This window comes from Sus scrofa, chromosome 7 (assembly GCF_054392235.1).
Source record: "Sus scrofa isolate SSC_HxYL_T2T_F1_AM1 chromosome 7, Sscrofa_HxYL_maternal_Yorkshire_Landrace_v2.0, whole genome shotgun sequence".
NCBI classification, from domain to species: domain Eukaryota; kingdom Metazoa; phylum Chordata; class Mammalia; order Artiodactyla; family Suidae; genus Sus; species Sus scrofa.
Window position 1 is genome coordinate 111,094,686 of NC_139389.1, and position 18,624 is coordinate 111,113,309.

At 51.8% G+C, this 18,624-nt stretch overlaps 1 long non-coding RNA gene across 3 annotated transcripts; it reads left to right on the forward strand.

The window, feature by feature from the left end:
- Nucleotides 1-1,706: 1,706 nt before the first annotated feature.
- On the forward strand, nt 1,707-15,737 carry LOC146401855 (uncharacterized). 3 transcript variants are annotated; one of them, XR_014809329.1, is made up of 3 exons: nt 1,707-2,513; nt 3,356-3,460; nt 5,561-7,153. It is a non-coding gene; the product is annotated as an uncharacterized LOC146401855 (long non-coding RNA). The 3 variants fall into 3 exon arrangements; XR_014809331.1 differs by lacking the exon at nt 5,561-7,153 and adding an exon at nt 13,578-15,737 and having other exon boundaries at nt 1,725-2,513; XR_014809330.1 differs by having other exon boundaries at nt 1,779-2,513; nt 4,904-7,139.
- The last annotated feature ends 2,887 nt before the right edge of the window (nt 15,738-18,624 follow it).

Here is an 18,624-nt window from a genome sequence, read left to right on the forward strand (position 1 = left end):
CCGCCCCCAAGTCTTTCCCAAGAACAATGTGGAGAGGTGGGCAGGACAGGGAGAGCCCAGGTGGGCTGAGGGCAAAGGTGACAGAGGAAAGGCATGGGGGAGCGGCCACTAAATAGCCAATCTCCCAGCAGGCCCCCACCCTCTGCCTCGTGCAGCCCGAAGCCTCCTAGGAGGTACTAGCCAACCTCCCCAGGCTCTCAGTGCTGGCCATCAATCTGTGTCCCCACCGGTGACGCAGGGCCCTCCAGACTGGACTGCAAGTCCCTTAAGTCTGAGCTGAGCTTCCTGTACAATTAGCACCAGGCCTGGGACAGGGTGGGGCTCAGAGATATTGAGTGGATACAGTGAAAGGGCAGGAGAGAGAGTGGAGGGATCCCTGCCCTCAGCACCCCCTTCCGAGAGCTGTTCCAACAGATACAGTGCCCAGCGGCCTGGCAGTGCCCACTGCAAAGGTGGCTGGGGTGAATGCCCACAGATGCTCCAGATGGCGGGGGTACTGGCCCAGCGGCTGCGGCTCCAGCCCCTCTGCGGAAGCAGACTTCCAGGGGCCCACGAGAAGCTGAGGACTGCGTTGCTCATGGGGCAAGACCAGAGCAGGCAGTCAAGGCAGGCATTTCTCCCAGAAGAGGCCTCCCTGGTGATGCCACCCAACCACATGGAGATAGAGACGACTCTCCCAGCTGCACGATCCCTGCCTTGCAAGGCAATAACCCAGCCGGAAGCCAGTGGGCCAGCATCTCCCGGGAAGGGCCCCCTTGGAGCCTCGGGGGTGAGGCTCTCTGACTGGCGGTGGAGAGGGTGGCTCCTTCCAGGGAGCCGAGCTCAGTCCCGCCCCTGCCCAGCCTGAGCTAGATGCAGGGCCCCTTCTGGGCCTACTCTGGCCTGGCTGCCATTTGTCAAGGGCGCTCAGTTGAGAGGGAGGCCATGAAGCCAGGTAGGGGCACAGGCACAGGCTGGGTGTCAGGCCACCCTATCCTGCAATCCCAACTCAGCCCCCTCCTTCCTTCCTTCCCTTGTTCCTTATGGAGCTCCTACTATGTGGCAGGCCCTGTGTGTGGCACCGGGGTCACAACCCTGAGCATCACAATGGGCCAGATGTGAATTCAAAGGGCGCCTCTGCTTAAGCAGAGCTTAGGCACAGTAGACAGACAGCCCTGCAAATGTCACCGCGATGACTTCTGCACAGAAAGGGCAGCGCCAGCGACGACGTGGCCGCCCTGTGGCCCGGAACCAGCTTTTCGGTTAATCTGACTCTTATGATTGTAATAACAGGACCCACCTCCTACGGCTTTTGTGAGCATAAATGGGACCCTGTACACGGCCCACTTGGGCCCCTCCCCAGGCTCTGAAGGGACCCAGGGTGGTGGGCTTTCTTGCCCCTGAGGCTGGTGGGGGCCTGGGGATGACACCACAGAATGTCTCGCCCAGGCTGTGGCCCGAGGGACCAGCCAGGGCAGAGCAGCGCCTGGTGTCTGGCTGCTGTCAGACCCACTTTCCCTCCCGACCCGGCCTTTCCCTGCAGCTGGAGGAGGGGTTGCCCGTCCCCGTGGGGGCGTCTGCTCTCCCTGACCCCACTGGCGGCTGCTGCCAGAGTGCAGCACAATTTCCAAGTTCCCAAGTCAGGACACTCCTGGACCCAGGCCCCACAAGCCCCCAAGGGCAGTCCCCCTGCCAGCTGGCGGCTGGGCCAGCTGCTGTGCAGCCGAGACAAAGAACAGAGCAACCAGGCTTGGCTGCGCACGGAGGCCTGGTCTGGAGCTGACAGAGTGGCCCTGAACGCCCCTGCTCGCTCCCCTCCGGGGGAAAGGCACTGATGGGGAGCAGAAGGAGCTTCCCCACCACCCAGCCCCGACCAGAGCCCTGACTTGGCACACCATAGGCAGCTGAGGGGACCCCCAGACTCCGCCGCCACCACCAGCGCCCCCCCAGCTGTCTGGGATGGGCAGTGCCACAGGATGGTGAGGCGCCAGGCCTTCCTGCTGCCTCATTGTCCCTGGGAGGAGGGTCCCTGTGGGGCATCGGACACTGCCACTGAGGATAGCCTGAGAGGTGAAGGAGCAGAGCAGGGGGTGGGCAGTGGGGTCCCTCCTCAGACCTGCCTTCCAGCCAAGGCCTCAAAGATGAGGCCCAGAAGGGAGATAGGGTGAGCCAAGGAGGGCCATGGATTTTCGGGGGCCAGGGCTGGTTTTATGGGTGCAGCCTGCGCTGACACACAGTGCCCATACTTAGAAGGGCCTGGACTTGCTTTCATGCTCTGTTGTCACGCTCTTAAATTCTTAATAATTTTTTAGCAAACAGCCCCACAGACTCTGCAGCGGGTCTTGTATGAGGGCGGGGATGTTTATACACAAAGGGCTGGAGACAGAGTTGGAAGGTGTTGGAGCAGCCAATCCATCATCAACAACTCTAGCAAAGGATGAAGGACCTCGGGCCTCCCTGACCTGGACCACATGGACTGCGTGCTTCTGGAGGGGAGGAGACATGCGGAGCAGCCCCGACTCAACAGGTTACAGGTGAGGCCAGGAGGAAGGAGGCTGGGGTCTGGGGAGGACACGGCCCTCCCCCTTAAGCCCACCACAGGGGAGAGGAGCACTGACCCCCCTGCTTGAGGTTGAGTTCTAGCCCTTGGAGGACGCTGTGGTTCAGAGACAGATGGGCAGAGAGGGGCTGGAGGTGGTGAGGCCTCAGATCCAGGAGGAAGACTCTTCAGGGGCCTCAGCCAGGAGGGCCAGCCCAGGCCCGCTCCGGCCTCTGGTCTGCAGCCAGTTGGTAATTCAGAAATTCCTCCAGAACGCTGCCTGGGCCTGCTCGCCTGTCTCCCCAGCCTGAGCCAGCCTGCCAGCGCCGGGCCGACTCCTGGTTTCCACCTCCCAGAGGCCAGCCAGCTGCTCCTGCAGCTGCCCCCCTTGCTCGCAGCTGGTCCAGGGTCAGATGGTGCTGGGAAATGGGCTGGCAGGAGCGGAGCTGGCCCCGGTCCCCAGCCAGGCCCAGGCTTCACAGACGTGGGTGGAGAAGAGGCCCAGGGCTGCGTGTGCAGTGGGGGAAAGAGGCGAGACTTAGCCTGGGGATGAGCCTGAGGCCCCGCCTGGAGTCTGGCCCAGTTCTCAGAGCCAGCCCAGCAGAGTCCCTGGCAGAGACCACCAGGCGTGATCCAGGAGTCCTGGCCAGGGCCTGCCCCAGCAACGCCCCCGCCCCCGATGTTCTGTCCCCAGGCTGAGAACTGGGCCACCGCAGACCCCTTCCCCAGCATCTCCCCGGATCCCAGGCTGCTAATCCCCTCTCCATTAAGAGGCAAATTTTCTCTGGAGGCCAAGAGTGGCCACCGTCCCAGTCAGCATCAGCCTTTCATTGTCAGCTCCTGGGAAGCCGAGGCCAGTGACCTAAGTCAAACCCAGAGAAGAGGGTCGCAGAGGGAACTCAGTGAAACTGGCAGCGAGACCTGCTTCTTCAGGGGAGGAAGGTAGGAAGGGGCCAAAACGGTGGAAGAACTTGCTTGTTTCCAAACTGTTTGCTAAGTGGGCTTTGCCACCAGGGCTGCCGGCTGTGAGGGCTTGGCTGGGCAGGGTGCCGACGGCACAGAGTAGACCAGGGCTCTGGAGTCAGAGCCCAGCTTTGCCCCCGACTGGCCTCAGGACACTGGGCATGTGACATCTCCCTGCTGCAGCTTCGTCACCTGTAAAGGGGAAGCTAGTGGTCCCCTAACAGGGTCACTTTGAAGGCAGACCTCACAAAGGGGTCTGGGTGCTCAGCGCCTTGCCTGGCTCGGCAGACGTGCTCCCCGCTGACACTGGCCTTTTCCATCGGCCGTAACTCTGCCTACTTCCACCCAAGACCATCCCCACCGCCCCGTGGCCACTCCAGCCTGGTTCCAGACCCAGGATGTTGGCAAGCTGGATCCGGACGCGCCCTAGGAAGAGGTCCCCAGGCCCCCGCTGGCTCTCTGGCCCACAGCGCTGTGGCACCCCTGTCTCCCCCCTTCACCTTCCCTGGTGCCACGTCCAGCCCCACAATCACAGATGCCAAGTGACCCTTCCCTGAAGGACCCCTAGGAAGGCAGGAGGACCAAGATGGGATGTGGCTGTCAGCCTCCCCCTCCTCTCCCCCACACCCCCCAGGCAGGGCTCCACCTCTCCTTCAAATTCATGTCTGTTTGTTTGGGTTTTTTGCTTTTTAGGGGCTCACCTGAGGCATATGGAGCTTCCCAGGCTAGGAGTTGAATTGGAGCTACAGCTGCCGGCCTACACCACCGCCACAGCAACTCAGGATCCAAGCTGAGTCTGCAGCCTACACCACAGCTCACAGCAACACCGGATCCTTAACCTACTGAGCGAGGCCAGGGATCGAACCCACATCCTCATGGATGCTAATCAGGTTCTGAACCCGTTGAGCCACAATGGGCACGCCCTCCTTCAAACTAATGTGGAAGAAATGCTTGAGCGATACACCGGGAAGGCATGCTGAGTTATTAACAGGTCAAGATGCCACTTCCCATCTGGGTCCTCCTGCCTCCCTAGGGGCAGCTCCCAGCAGAAGTGGAGTCAGATGCCAAGTCAGGGGAGAAACTGGAAGCGGGTAGGGGCGGGGTGGGGGCTGGGAAGCAATGTGGCCACCTTCTCTGAATCTGCCTTCTGAGGCTGTCTCTGGCCCAGGGCTACACAAAGCGCCACCTGGGGCCTTTCTGCAAAGCGTTTGCTCAGATCCAGGATGGAACAAGTACGGAGAATGTCTGCAAGCATCATGATACTTTCCTAGCAATTCAACAGAATCATTTCATAGCAGCTGAATCTAATAGTAATTTTAAAAATTAGCTTGTATTTTGTATGTCTCTTGTTCATTTCATCTTTTTTCAGCAGTTCTTCATCGCCATTTTTTTTTTTTTTTTGGTCAAATCCACGGTATGCAGAAGTTGCCAGGCCAGGGATCAAACCTATACCACAGCAGTGACCTGAGCCATAACAGTAACAGCTTTGGATCCTTCACCACTAGGCCACCAGGGAACTCCTTCAGCAGTTCTTTTGTGTTATATTTTGCAAAAGAAGATAGCTTGTCATTGATTAGAAATGACAAAGAAAACAATTGGCCCTCGACCACAGAACACCGGGGAAGCTCTGCTCCACATGTCTCTTCATCTTGCTCTTCGTAACCTTCACTTTAACATACTGTATGAAAATGTGCCGGAGTTCCCGTTGTGGCTCAGTGGTAACGAATCTGACTAGTATCCATGAGGACGGAGGTTCGACCTGGCCTCACTCAGCAGGTTCAGGATCTGGCGTTGCTGTGGCTGTGGTGTAGGCCAGTGGCTACAGCTCCTATTCAACCCCTAGCTGGGGAAACCCCATATGCCGTGAGTGTGGCCCTAGAAAAAAAGACAAAAAAAAAAAAAATGTGTCCCTTACTAAGAAGACGGTGTCTTGTCGCCTTTGGAGACACCCACTCCTCCCTTCTTTTCAAGACGGCTATGCATCTACAGGTATTTCTGTGTGGGTCTCTCCTATCGTTCTCACGCCCATGAGAATGCACTGCACGCCCCTTGGGTAATTTGCCGCTTCTGTTTTTACAGCAAACCTGCAGCCAGCTCCCTGCTCTCATGGACCCCTCTCAGGACCTTCCTTCTCATGGATCCAGAGTTGGAAATTTCCCCAGACACTGGCTTCTCCAGGGATGGCCAGATCCAAGGCCACACCCTGGCCGGGGGTTAGTGAGAGGGCACCTGGGAATTGGCATTTCTTTAGAACGTCTCAGTCTGGGAATCTCTGGTGAGCCTCAGGCCCTGGCAGGTTGCTTACTCCTCACTAGTTACGAGTGAGCAAACTCAGGCTCGGGGAGGGGAAAGGACTGAAGGGAGTCACACACGAAGGGAGTGGAAGGAGTTCCCATCATGGCTCAGCGAAAACGAATCTGACTAGCGTCCGTGAGGATGCAGCTTCCATCCCTGGCCTCGCTCAGTGGGTTAAGGATCCAGCATTGCCGTGAGCTGTGGTGTAGGTCGCAGATGAGGCTGGGATCTTATGTGGCTGTGGCTGTGGTGTAGCTTGGCAGCTATTCCTGAAGGGCCTGGGGAGGGTCTGTCCCCTCCTCTTCCAGCTTCTGGATACTCCCAGTGTTCCTTGCTTTGTGGACACATCCCTCCACCCTCTGCCCCCGTCGTCACATGGCCTTCTGCCCCGTGTGTCTGCAGGTGTCCTCTCTTCTTACAAGGACAGTAGTCATTGGATGTACAGCCCACCCTAAATCTACGATAATTATACCTCGAGATCCTTAAAATATCGCACTGCAAAGACTCTATTTCCAAATAAGGTGACATTCTCAGGCTCCAGGTGGACATGAAGGGTGGCAAGAGTGTGGTTATTCAACCCATGACAAAGCCTTTCTTCATAAAGAGATCCATGGACAGACTGGAGGCCTGCTTTGGGCTCCTAACCCCCAGCCTCAGAGGCTTCTGGCAGCCTTAAACCTTGGGGCCAATGGACCTGGGGAGGTGGGGAGGTGGTTCAGGCCAGGAGCTGCACATTCAAGTTGCTGGGCACAGTGACCCAGCTCCCCTGTGCCAGGCAGGCCCCCCCAACCCCAGCTGCTGTGAGTGTGAGCTGTTGACTTCTGAGAATTGCCCCAGCCGACTGGAGATGCCTGGCCTGAAATGCTGGCTATTTCCGGACAGAAGCAACAAATGAACGATACTGGGATTCAAAAGGCCAGTCTCCGGGCTCCAGGAGGGACACATTCCGTGATGCTATTCATACTCCAGAGCTCCTCATGGGACCAGCCAAGGGAAGGCCTCCGCTGAAACCACCTGTTTGCTAAGCATCCTCTCTACTGCTTCTGCTTCCCTCACTAACTTACAGCCCTCTTTCAAAAACTTACTTGCGGAGTTCCCATCGTGGCACAGCGGAAACGAATGACTAGGAACCATGAGGTTGCAGGTTCCATCCCTGGCCTTGCTCAGTGAGTTAAGGATCCAGCGTTGCATGAGCTACGGTGTAGGTCGCAGACACAGCTTGGATCCCAAGTTGCTGTGGCTGTGGTGTAGGCCAGCAGCTGTAGCTCCGGTTAGACCCCTAGCCTGGGAACCTCCATATGCTGCAGGTGTGGCCCTAAAAAGCAAAAAACAAACAAATAAACAAAAATCCAAAAAAAAAAAACTCACTGGCACAAATATCCCAGCCTCAGTATCTGCTTCTAGGCAACCTGACCTAAAATAGTAGGTGAGCGAGGCTGTGTGTGACAGGTAGAGGAACAGACACAGGGGCCTCCTGCCCAAGCCAGCAAACCATCCAGCCTCTCCCCTTCACTCAGCCCTCTCTCGTGTTTATTGGGTGGGTGCACCATGGGCAACAGACACCCTCGGGGTGGAGGGGGTGGAGTGGGCATGGCGGAGGAAGAAGGGAAAATAAATAGGTCTCACCATGGAGCTTGTATTATGAAAATAAGATGCACGGGCGTGAGCCAACTTGAGAGAAATTACAGAGGGATGTGTCAGCATGCCCAAACCAGCCAGCATCTCTTGGTTATCCCAGAGGACAAGTCATACAGGGAGTCTGCACAGGAATTCCTTTCTAGGTACCCTCTCTACTCCCTACCCCTGCCTTTTCCATATTTTCTTGGCTAAAATACCAGGAAGTGAAGGTCAGTGGGCCCAACTAGAGTCCTGCCACAGACCCCAAGGGCTGGCAGGGCTCAGGAGCTACAAGTGCCTAAGCCATTCTTGTTAATTAATTAGTTGGCTGGTTGGTGAGTCAGCTAGAAAAAGAAAAATTGGGGGCAGCCCAGGCAGAGAGAAGAACATGGCCTGGGACCAAAGGGAGCACGGCTGGGTTAAGGAAGTGCCGGTAGTTCTACACAAAGGAGAGTGAAGAGGAAAGGAAGCCCGGGAGCCAGGCAGCGAGATCATGGGCATACAGACGGTCTTGCACCCGAAGCACAGGAGTTAGGGTTTTACCTTGAAAGGTGTGGCCAGCCACAGAAGGATTTTAAAAGGAAAATTACTTGATCAGATTTTCATTTTTGAAAGATGACTCCGACAGTGGTTTGGAGGGTCATTTGGGAAGTGGTGTATAAGGTATTTACTGCTGCATAATGTATTACTCTAAAACTTGGCAGCTTAAAACAATGAGCATATATTATCTGACATGGTTTCTGAGGGTCAGGAATCTGGGCGCAGCCTAATGGTGGTCCTTAGATCAGGGTCTCTCCTGAGGTCACAGTCAAGTTGTCTGAAGGCCTGACTGGGGCTGGAAGAGCTTCGTCATGATGGCTCACTCCTGCGCTGATGGCCTCAGTTCCTCCCCATGTGGGCCCCTCCTTAGAGCTACTCACAACGCTCTGCCAACATCAGAGCCAGAGACCCCAGAGCGGATGAAAAGGAAGCCAGTGGCTTAATGACCCAAGTCACTCTGCCATAAATCTCTCTGTGAGAAGGGAGTCTGTGAGTCCAGTCCGCACTCAAGGGAAGGGGAATTAGCCTCCACTTTTTGGAAGGAAGACTCAAAGATTTGTGGACACGGTTTTTGGTGGGGTTTTCTTTGTGTGTGTTTTGTCTTTTTTCTTTTTAGGGCCACACCCATAGCATATTGAGGTTCCCCAGCTAGGGGATGAACTGGAGCTACAGCTGCCAGCCTACACCGAGCCGAGTCTGCAACCTATATCACAGCTCACAGCAACGCTGGATCCTGAACCCACTGAGTGAGGCCAGGGATTCAATCCAATCCACATCCTCATGGATACTGGTCGGGGTCGTTAACCACTGAGCCACGACGGGAACTCCTGTGGGCATGTTTTAAAACTGCCCTAGGTGGTTGGTTAGCCTGTGGCTCAGAGACCAGTTAGGAGGCTACAGGTGTTTTCCAGGAGATAGACTTCAAGGTCTGAACCAAGGCAGGGGGAGCAGGGATGGGGGGGCATCTTACATGGATGGCTTATGTGGCACAGGGAACTATGATGAGTCAGGAGCCAGCTGGCAGGAACAGCCTGTGGAGCACACCCCTGTGAACACAGGACCCCTGGCATGCAGGCGCAGCTTGAAGTGCCTCCACCTGCAAATGGAAAGAGAATGGCAGGCACCCAACAGCTGCCATGAGTGTTTGGATCCTAGCAGGTTTCTGCAGTAGCTTGGGGGGTGGAAACAGCACTAACTAGGCTGATAGCTTCCTAGAGCCCAGTGGTGAGAATCCTTAGAATCTTTCCCTCCAAAATAAGGTTAGGATGAGAGCAGCTGCAACTCATAGAATATAGAAACCACAGGTGGACAATAATGATGGCAGAGCAACACGCTCTGAGTCAGTATGTTAAGTGCTACAATTTTCCCAACCACCCAGGATGAGGCAAGCATGCATGCATACACTCATTCACTCAGCGATGTTTGCTGAATGTCACCACGTTCCAGCATTCTGCTAGGCCCTTCGAAGAAAAAAAAAAAAAAGAATTAAATGGCACCAGTCTTCTCAACAGTGATGCTGGAAGCTGTAAGACAAGGAAGCAATATTTTCAAAGTTCCAAGAGAAAAGTATGTCCAACCTGAATTCTATATCCAGCCAAACTATCAATCAGTGTGAGGGGAGAATGCAACTGTTTCAGACAAGCAAGACCTCGAAGGCTTATTTCTAATAGATGTTTTCTCAGGAAGATGTGGAACCAAAAAGAGAAAGAGAAAGAATTCCCAGGATGGTGGAAGAAAGGAACACTCGAGAATGACACCTGAGTCAACAAGTTCAATTTGAAGCAGAAGCGGGACAGGGATCCAGGAGAGAGGAAAATAAAGAAGGAAGGAAGGAAAAGAAAAGAAGGAAGGAGGAGGAAGGAAGCAAGAAAAGAATGAAAGAGAAAGAAGAGAAAGAAAGAAAGAAAGAAAGAAAGAAAGAAAGAAAGAAAGAAAGAAAGAAAGAAAGAAAAAGAAAGGAGGGAAGGAGGGAAGGAAGGAAGGAAGGAAGGAAGGAAGGAAGGAAGGAAGGAAGGAAAGAAGGAAGGAAAGAAAAAGAAAGAAGGAAGGAAGGAAGGAGGCAAGGAAGGAAACTTAGTAACTCCAAGAGGCTTAAGAGAGGAAATATAACCACAGTGCTCTACAGGGCTCATCTGTGAACAAGTTTCACACACACATAATAATCTAAACACTAAATAATGGTTTAACCACTCATGTTGCAACAGAAGAAAGGGTGGGGGAAAAAATGTAATTGTAATGTATACATGTAACCTGACCCCCTTGCTGTACAGTGGGAAAATAAAAAAAAAAAAATTAAAAAAAAATTTAAAAACACCCTGTATTTTAAAAATACACATTTAGCTGCTTTTCTACCCATCTCAAAACAATGCAGAATAAAGCACAAGAACTATTAAAATAATGTGAAAATAAAACATAAAATACTTACCAAAAAAAATAAATAAATAAAAATAAATAAATAATGGTTTAACCAAAAATGGACAGGTGTAGAGGAAGTGTGTTGGGATTAAGAATAGGATATGTGATTAGAGAGCTGTATCCTAAGATTCCACTGATAGAAAGTCAATTGATAATATCTAAAATTATGTAGATAGATAGGTAGTTTCTAATATTTAGAAATCTGGAAGTAAACAGGTAAAAAAGTTAAATGCAGTGTCTCTGGGGAAGAGAAATTGGGGTAGGGAAGTTACGCTGTAAGCCTTCTAGTTTGATTTTTCTTTTTTTTTTTGTCTTTTTGCTATTTCTTGGGCCGCTCCCACGGCATATGGAGGTTCCCAGGCTAGGGGTCGAATCACAGCTATAGCCGCTGGCCTACACCAGAGCCACAGCAGCGCAGGATCCGAGCCGCGTCTTCCACCTACACCACAGCTCACGGCAATGCTGGATCGTTAACCCACTGAGCAAGGCCAGGGATCGAACCCTCAACTCATGGTTCCTAGTCAGATTCGTTAACCACTGCGACACCATGGGAACTCCCTAGTATGTTTGATTTTTAAAAAACACATATATCTATTACTTTGACCAACACGATAAAAGTAAACAAATAAAGACAGAATAGCTAGTTGGTGAGGGAAGTCTAGCCAGCATATGTAGACAACTCTGCCCTTCTCCTTGAAGGGAATGGTCTCTAGAACCCGGAGAGCAGGGTTGAAGTGGGCAGCAGAATTAGAAGCCTTTTGGTTAGGTCACAACAAGTCCAAGGAGTTCCTCTTGTGATTCAGCGGGTTATGAACCTAACTAGTATCCATGAGGATGTGCGTTCCATCCCTGGCCTTGCTCAGTGGGTTAAAGATCTGGACCTATGATGTAGAGCAGATGCAGCTTGGATCCAGCATTGCTGTGGCATAGGTTGGCAGCTGCTGCTCTGATTCCACCTCTAGCCTGGGAACTTCCATATTCTGTGTGCGCGGCCATAAAAAGCAAAAAGATTAAAAAATTTAAAAAACAAAGGACACAACAAATCCTAATGTCAAAAGGTCTAGCTCCTTCCTTTTGGATCAGTGGCCTCTGGGTAGCGGCAGGTGAAGAATAAGAGCAAAGGAAGCCAAGTAAAGATCTTTCCAAGCAGTAGTCCAGTCCAGTTGAACTGAAGTCATAAGCTTTTACCTAGTAAGCCAACCTGGGCCTGCCTTCCAAAGGGTCCTGAAATCGTCCCCCTTTTCTTCCTTAGACATAGGAAGGAAGATCTTGGAAAGATTTAGAAGGTTTCAACCATGTAAATGGGCACCAAATCAGAGTCTAGCCTTCATCCAATGAGAGAAAGGGGGAGCAACAGATGTAGAGAAATGTCTGTTGCTTTAGCCTGTCCAGCACCTAATTCTTCTTCCTGGTGGGTCCACGGCCTCCTCCTCTGTCTGCCCACAGGGGGCTAAGCGCTCTGCAGGCCTACAAAGGGGAGCACATAACCCAGACCTTATCAATGAAAGGACTGGGAGTCCTTGACCCCCATGATTGGTCAAAACTGGGCATGTGACCTAAGCTGGGCCAATGGCAGCCCTTCTCAGCATTTTTGCTGAGTGATGGGAGAAAAAGTGCTATCTCACTGGGAGGAGGGCAGGGTGTTGCTCTGATGTAAGTTTGAGTTTGCTGAGAGCTCTTTGGTCACTACCTGGCAAAAACTGCCTGAGAATGAAGCCTGCGCCAGAATAAGCAGGAAGAGACAGAAGGAGGCTCATGATGACATTATCTGTGTACCTGATCTGGTCAGCCTGAAAACAGCAACCTCTAAGACTTAAGAAATTCCCTTTTGGGATTTTATGCACTTATCACTGAGATTTTTGAGTGATAACACGTCTCAGGAGACAACATGATGATGAAAGTGGGAGACCCCAAGGAAAAAGTAAAACATGAAGTCAGCATAACCACGTCATCTAATCCACACACCTCTGTGATTCTTCTTCCAGGGCTAGCCCAGGGCTAGCGGTTGTTTTAGCAAGGAAGTCTTATGCCCTTACATGTGCAACCCTGCAAAGACTCGTAATTAGGAGGATCATGTGACAGCATAGCTGAGCCTCTCACCTGCTCAGAGGTATAGACCTCATCAAGTTCAGCCCTTATCTGTTCCAACATCATCTCTCCAGCTCGCCCTGCTTAGGGCCATTCAGCTTCTGCTCAGACTCTTCCGGGGGTGAGGGCTGCCCTGACTCCCTGTTATCTTTTCCACTGAGGCCAAGAACCAAGAATACAGCTCAGAGGTTCTTCTTCCATCTCGCTGAGCCAGTTTCTGTTTCCCTGAACCTTCCACAGTCCCTAGCAACACAGAAAAAGTCCAAACCCATGTCCAAAGACAGTCCTTCAGGACCTAGAGATGATCATACTCAGTGAGGTAGGTCAGACAAACACAGATATCATACGACATGGCTTGTATGTGGCATTTCTAAAGCACGGGATACAAGTGAACTTATTTACAAAACCGAAACTGATTCACAGACACAGAAAACAAACTTATGGTTACCAAAGGGGAGGGAAGGAGGGAGAAATTAGGAGTTTGGGATAAGAAATACGTATTACTCCATATAAAATAGATAACCAATAAGGACCTACTGTACAGCACAGGGAACTATACTCAATATCTTGTAATAACCTATAATGGAAGAGAATGTGAAAAATGTGTGTGTGTGTGTATATATGTGTATATATATATATATATATATATATATATATATATATGAATCACTTTGCTGTACACCAAAACCAACACAACATTGTAAATCAACTATATTTCAATAAAAATGAAAAAAAAAACAACAACAGGAGTTCCCACGGTGGCTCAGCCATTTAAGGACCCAGCATTGTCTCTATGAGGATGTGGGTTTGATCCCTGGCCTGGCTCAGTAGGTTAAGGATCCAGCATGGCTATAAGCTGTGGGTCACAGATGTGGCTGGGTTCCAGGGTTGCCATGGCTGTGGCATAGGCCCCAGGAGGAGCTCTGATTCGACCCCTTGCCCCAGGACCTCCCATATGCTGCAGGTATGGCCAAAAAGAAAAAAAAAAGAAAAGCAAACAAAACAAAGACTGTCTTTCATGTAAGGAGAGCTGTCATGTCCCATTTTACTGACAGGAATTGAGTTCAGCTGCATGAAACAGAAACCAGACTACAGCAGCTTGACTGAATGCTGAGATCAACATTTCTTCATATTGCAACAGGGCTGGGCAGCTGGTGTAACAACTCTGGAGTGATGCGCTTTGAAGACAGAGGAAGGGGCCACAAGCCAAGGAATGTAGGTGGTCTTTAGAAGCTGGAAAAGACAAGGACATCCATTCTCCTCTGACCCCATGGATTCTCCCCCTTGATTTTAGCCCCTTAAGACTCATTTCAGACTTCTGGCCTCTAGGACAGTGAAAGAACAAATGTGTATTGTTTCAAGCCACTAAGTCGGTGGTACTTTGTTACAGCAGTGATAAGAAACTACCGTGGGACTGAAAAGAGAGAACCGTAAGAAAAGGAAGCAAAAAAGTCCTCCAAGGAAGGAGCCTTTGCCCAGGACTCCAGGGCTTTCCACAAGCTCAGACATGCCCTTCTTCGCTGGGTCTGCCAACCAGAGGCTTCCTCCATCCTTCAAGCTCAGTTCAAGGTCGTTCCCCTGTGTGTCTTTTCCTGGCTAACTTGACCTGGCAGAGTTAGCTGTTCTCTGCTCCCTGGAAGCACAGGGCACTCTGTCTACACTGCTGTTCTGAACATCCCAACTCGGTATGTAATTTTCTTCTGTGGGTCTGTCTGACTCTCTCATCAGAGGGGAAGCTCCTTGGAAATTGAAGCTATAGTAATTGCTTCTAAAAGTGAGTTGAATCAAGTAGAGTTAAGCCAGGCCCTCCCCATCCCACACTGGCACAATTGAGTGTCTCTGCTTTCATTTCAACCCAACCCAGCCCAGCTGTTCACAGCTCATCACCCTCTGCATCTTTGACAAGCTCTCATCCAGTGTCTTGTATTGGCCATCGATATAAACATTTCCATGGATACCCCGTGTTTTATTTGCATACCTACAATCCAAGTACATCCCCAGGAGTTTTGAATCAGAACCAAGAGTTTCCAGCCCAGACTCGTTGCTCCTTTGAATGGAGGACATGTAAACCCAGCTGCTGTTATTTTCACTGGACATTTTCTCCCCCAATTCTGTACACCCCAGAAAACAGGACCACAAATGGGGAAGGAGAAGCAGGAAGCAGAGGGTGGGGCGGGGGGAAGACTCTCTGTGTTTCCTCGTTCCCATCCCTGATTTCAGTGCATCCTTGAGGCCTAGTGCAAGGCTGCCCCGAGATTCTTGAGATACCTCTGAGGTTTCCAACAGATTTCCTGTTTTGCTTAGCTCAGCCAGAGTTCATTTCCACCCCTCGCAACCAAAGAAGTCCTCAAATATTTGGAACAGATTGAACACAATGCTGGTACATCACATATATGGTACGTTCCCAAACCAAATGTGGTCAAGTCTCACTTACCCAGAGGTCGCCGGCATGACCCCTTGCCCACGAAGGACACTGGAAAACCCAGAAGGAAGAAAGAGGGCCTCTTGTTCTGTTTGCCACCCTGCAGGGTGGGGCCAGGAGGAGCCAAATCATGGAGCGGAGTGCAGCTCGGGAGATGGCCATGGATTGGAACGCTGGGAGCAGAAGCCACAGAGGCCAGGATCTAGTGGTTAAAAAGAATAGGCAGAAACCAAAGAGAAGTGGGGCAGGGTCCGAGCAGGTGGGAGGAAGCTGCCCTCTGGGCACCTGATGAATGTCCGGGGCCAGCTCTGTTCTCTCTGAGTGGACACACCTCTTGAAGGCCCAGGACCATTGTCACCGGCACCTCCCCTGTCTGCTAGCGCCACTGAAGGCCAAGGCCCAGTCAAGCTTAAGTCAGACTCACAAAGCTCATGTACTTGTCCTGTGAGCTGAGGTCCGCATTTCTTTCCACATTTCTCCGTCCATGGGGCTGAGTTCCACACTTCTTTACTCTTATTTAGGAAGCAGTCCTGGCAAGTTTGATTAACCAGTTTCCCAGCCCACTATGGATTGGAAATCCCACATTAGAAATGGGAGAGATGGAGTTCCCGTTGTGGCACAGTGGTTAATGAATCCGACTAGGAACCATGAGGTTGCGGGTTCGATCCCTGGCTTTGCTCAGTGGGTCAAGGATCTGGTGTTGCTGTGAGCTGTGGTGTAGGTCACAGATGCAGCTTGGATCCAGAGTTGCTGTGGCTCTGGCATAGGCTGGCAGCTACAGCTCTGGTTCGACTCCTAGCCTGGGAACCCCCATATGCCGTGGGAGCAGCCCTAGAAAAGGCAAAAAGACTAAATAAATAAATAAAAATTAAAATTAAAATTTTTTTTAATTTTTAAAAAATTAAAAAAAAGAAAAAAAAGAAATGGGAGAGACGCTACTAGAGTAATCACAAGACAGTGGCCGGAACAGCAGGGCTCCTCTACCTCAGCACAAATGACATTCGGGGCCAGACAATTCTTTGTTTCGGGACCTGTCCTGTGCATTGTACCATGTTTACCAGCATCCGTCTGCCCACTGGATGCCAGTAGCACTTCTTCCACTGTATCAATCAAAAATGTCCCCAGTGGATTTCCTGTCGTGGCTCAGCAAAGATGAATCTGATGAGTATCCATGAGGATGCAGGTTTGATCCCTGGCCTCGCTCAGTGGATTAAAGGATCTAGCGTTGCTGTGAGCTGTGGTGTAGGTCACAGACATGGCTCGGATCTGGTGTGGCTGTGGCTGTGGCATAGGCCGGCAGCTGTAGCTCCAATTTGACCCCTAGCCTGGGAACCTCCATATACATCGTGTGCAGCCCCCCCCAAAAAAAAGACAAAAAAAGGCCCTAATATGGCCACATGTCTCTGGGGAAATAAAAATCATTTCAGGCAGAGAAGCACTGTGCTACAGGAAGAAAATGAGAGGCAGTTCCCTGGTGGCACAGTGGGTTAAGGATCCAGCATTGTCACTGCTGTGGCTCAGGTTGCTGCTGTGGCCTGGCACCAGTTTAGTCCCTGGCTAAACAAACAAAACAAAAACAAACCCTCAACAGCCCAGGCCAGTTAGTTAAAGGGACAGAGCCCAACATCCAGCCCTGGCCTTTCAGGGCGAGTCGTTTATGGCAGAGTCACACCGTGCTTGCCTCTGACCCAGAGCTCCCCTTGCCCAGCTCCCCTGCCCCTCTGCCTTGCTGATGGAAATTCCACTCCAGCGGCAGAGTGGCGCCAACCATTGCCTTTCAGAAAGCCTGGCCTCAGAAAAAATGTGGAGGAAATGTGCCCCCAAAAGATGACTGCACATCCCTGGGGAAGATGGCACATAGGACTTCCTTGCCTCTCCTCGGCATCCTTTGACAGTGCCTGGCGCATAGCAGGCCCTAGCTAAACTGAGATGAGTTCGATTCGGTTTGAAAGGTTTCTATACTGACTCCATATTATTTTGGGACCCTTTGGAGGACAAGTTCCTCTCAATACACAGAGGCCCTCCTGCAATTCTGCCTCCCGACCCTGGGTCCTCTCCCCCATGACCTTCCCACCTCTCCCAGCACCTTGACCTTGGGGCTGACCTTGTAGGACAAGAGGAGGTAAGCGCCTCATAGTCAGAACCTTGCATATGGTCAGATACACAGGGTGAGTTGAGGGCAGGCCCCATCTCCTCGTGCAGCGCGTGCCCCCTCTCCCTCCCCTGAAGGGGTGTGCAGGATGGCGGGCAGACCCTCGGAGTCCTGATTTGTGAAGAAGCCCTGCAGTCGGCATATGGCCTCTCACAAACCCTAGTCTCCTCTTTTTCCTCAGAATATCACGACCAAAAACCTGAGCTGAGTTTGACTGACTGCTATCTGGCACCTGATCACGATGGTTGTGTGTGCACGTGTGTGTGTGTGAAAATGTGTATCTGCGGGTGTGCTTGAGAGAGGATGGGAGGATGTGGGACTATGTTGCGTGTGCGCATGTGCACACAGGGTCAGAACACGAGGTTTCTGCTGGGGGTTTTTCAAGGCCTGCGTGGTTTTTTGGGTTTTTTTGCATTTTAGGGCTGCACTCAGGGCACATGGAGGTTCCCAGGCTAGGGGTCGAAGCAGAGCTGTAGCCGCTGGCCTGCACCACAGCCACAACAACGTGGGATCCGAGCCTCCTCTGCGACCTACACCACAGTTCACGGCAACACCAGATCCTTAACCCACTAAGTAAGGCCAGGGATCGAACCTGTGCCTTCATGGATACTAGCCAGATTCGTTTCCGCTGAGCCATGACAGGTACTCCAAGGCCTGCGTTTAGTTGTTGGAAGCAGATACCTCAGCTGGGAGGCCTCTTTCTGAGCCTGGGCATCTCCTTTTGTCGTAGAAGCAGGTGCTGTGATTAGCCACGCCAGTGGCTGGACAGTGGGAAGCTGGGCTGGAGAACCAAGGCTCTGGGAGCTGGTCCAAGGCAACCAGTCAGACCTTCCTCAGGGGCAGCCCGGGAGAGAATGGCCCATGGACCGTGACCACGAGACAGGAAGGTTGCATCTCTAGACATCAAGGTGGGAGCACACACCCCGACATGTGCCCAGGGACCTGACATCTTTACGGTCACCTTGGAAGACGTGGAGTGGCAGGGAAATTCGCATGGGAGTTCCCAAAGGCTCTACCCTAAGAGATATGATCCGAAACCCGAAGTCACCCGTGGGTGCTAGTTTCCAGTGCAGAAGCCATGACAAACTATTGTCCCTGCAGCCAGGGGCCAGACACTGAGAGTGACAGTCACAGGAAGGTCACCCTGGGACAATCCTTCAGGTGGCCAAGATGAACCAGGTGCTCCTGAACAAGCGGCAAAAAGGGATGAGGATTCACAGTGAGAACATACTTTGGGGGACGTGTCCCAGGCACTGTGCCAAGCACTGCATCATACACCAACTGGGGGGATCTTCAAGGCCAGGCCCAAGGGCAATGGGACATTAGACAATTTAATGGACAGATAAGCAAACCGAGGCTCAGAAAGAGGAGGTGACTTTCCTAATATCACACAGCTATTAAGTAGCAGAGCCAGCATTCAAACAAGGTCAAGAATGAGATGCAAAGTGTCCACCAATCAATAGACTGGTTAAATAAGCAATGGTTTATTTATAGAATACTGGATGGCCATTGACATGTCTTGGTAGAAGAATATTTAATGACCCAGAGAGATATTTAAGATATAGAGTTGGGTGGGAGAAAAAAAGCAGGTCACAAAACAGCATGTGCAAATGG